This window comes from Chenopodium album, chromosome 7 (assembly GCF_948465745.1).
Source record: "Chenopodium album chromosome 7, dcCheAlbu1.1, whole genome shotgun sequence".
In the NCBI taxonomy this organism is placed as follows: Eukaryota; Viridiplantae; Streptophyta; class Magnoliopsida; order Caryophyllales; family Amaranthaceae; genus Chenopodium; species Chenopodium album.
Genome location: NC_137840.1, coordinates 60,111,657 through 60,113,834, shown reverse-complemented (window position 1 = coordinate 60,113,834; position 2,178 = coordinate 60,111,657). Strand labels below are relative to the sequence as shown.

The 2,178-nt window shown below is 37.5% G+C and overlaps 1 non-coding gene across 1 annotated transcript; it reads left to right on the top strand.

Moving 5' to 3' along the window:
* Positions 1-255: 255 nt before the first annotated feature.
* LOC145641308 (small nucleolar RNA R71) lies at positions 256-362 on the top strand. Its single transcript, XR_014115352.1, has one exon. It is a non-coding gene; the product is annotated as a small nucleolar RNA R71 (small nucleolar RNA).
* The last annotated feature ends 1,816 nt before the right edge of the window (positions 363-2,178 follow it).

The window sequence follows — 2,178 nt, the reverse complement described above, 5'->3', positions numbered from 1 at the left end:
AGATTATCTAATTTCTGGCAGATAGAGGTTAATTGAGCTTGCAAAAAGGATACAGAGTCAACACTATGCTTCCCCTTGTTAGCAAAGCCTCTAGGATTCCCATATTGGGAATTATGTATCGCCATATCTTCGATGACTTGACCTGCATCATCAACATTAAGATTCATAAACCTCCCACTAGCTGCAGAATCTAAGATTATTCTAGACGAATTTCCAATGCCATTGTTAAAGGCTTGGATTGACTGCCATTATGCCAAATTATGGTGGGGCCATTCTCTTTGTAGGTCCTTGAACCTCTCCCAAGCCTCAAATAAAGTTTCATCGGCTTCTTGGGCAAAGTTCTGAATTGCACTCCGTAGTACAGTTGTTCTCTCTGCAAGATAATATTTGTTATAAAAATTCAAAACAAGAGTTTCCCAGTCAGTTATACCAAGTGCAGTTCTATTTAGTCCATTAAACCATAATTTGGCTTTTCCAGTTAAAGAGAAAGGAAAGAGAATCTCCCTGATTTGGTCTTGTGTGACCCAGCTTGCCTGATGGTATTACAGTACTAACAATAGTCTACAATATGAAGATTTGGGTCTTCACCCTTAGCTCCACTAAATTGCTTCCTTTCTATCATCGTTATAAATTGGGGTTTAATCTCAAACTGTACCCCATCAAGAGCTGGAGTGGGAGTAAGGTGTGGAAAATCTGTAAGCTTTGGTTGTGAGTAATCACTAAGCTTCTTTGGAGCCGTCATCTCTGATTCTGGATATGATGATACCTCTGAATCGCTAGAACCTGTTGGAGGATCTCACTTATTATTATTATCACCAGAATCGGCCAGAATTTGCTTGTAAAGATTCTTTTGTCTATGGAAGGATCGTTCGATCTCAGGATCGAATGGAATGTAACCTGATCTGGATCACCTGGGCGTAATCAAAGAAAACTAAAAGCAAATATGAGACTTGCTTCAAAGAACTAACGTTCTCTGAAGCAAAAAGAAATAACCTAGACTACAAAAAAATAATCAGAAAAAAAAATAAAACCGTTTCCCCGGCAACGGCGCCAAATTTTGACAGGCTAAAGTCGTATCACCTAATCAAAAGTAATTCCTAAATCCTCTAACTAATGTAGATAGGGAAGTAGGGTCGAATCCACACAGAAACGAGTCTTTCTATTCCTAATTAATTAAAGTAATCTAAATTATAAAGTAACCAAAATATTATAATCGAAGGGAACTAAACTACGAAGATTAAGAATAAGGACAAAACAATGAAAAAAAGGCCTAGGGCATAGGTTCACCAATAAATAATATTCCAGGGTAAAGCATAATAATCAATCATCAATGCATACATTAATCAGATCATAAAGGGCTTTCGCTACGTATTACAATCACTTAATTAATCTACCGGTATTAAATCTCATCTCTCGAATCTTGACTTAACCATTTATAAATTAACCTGCCTATTGAAACTAGACCTACACATTAATTCTCATCTTTCGAATCTCGAATCAATATTGTTAAAATCCTGCATAAAAGCTCTGTGCAAATGATGTCACAGAGCATTAAATCAATCAATAGGAAATTAATCTAGCATTGACAATTAACAACAATAAATTATCCCTTCATATTATTTATGGATCCCCACAAACCCTAGAAATAGAACTACTCACACATAATTAAATCTAAACAAATCAAAGTAAATAAACAAGATATGATCAAAGGAATAAAATAAATAACTAAGATTAAGAGAAGAGAAATCGTTACCAAAGAAATCTGGAATTAAGAATAAAGTTAAGAACAAAAGTATATGTGAGAGAAACTAATCTAAACCCTAAGTAGAGAGAGAAAATCTAAGAAAGAATTAAGAAAGAGTAAAAAGAAGATACTAAACTTGCTTAACGGAAAAGTATTTATACTAAGCGAGAATCCTAAACTAAAACAAACTTAAACGTCGATAATTAACCTCTAATAATAACACACGCCCGATCGGGCGCGCCTTTTTCCTTCAGATACACTTCGCGCACCCGGACGGGCGCGACTTTGGGCGCCAGCCTTGCTTCCCTCGCCCGGCCGGGCGCGCCTCCGGGCGCCAGCCTCTTGGGCCGGGCGGCACTCTTGGGCCACTATTTGGACTTCGATTGGGCTCCAATTCTTCGAGCCAATCTGGATTTCCTCTTCGGGTCTTGAAT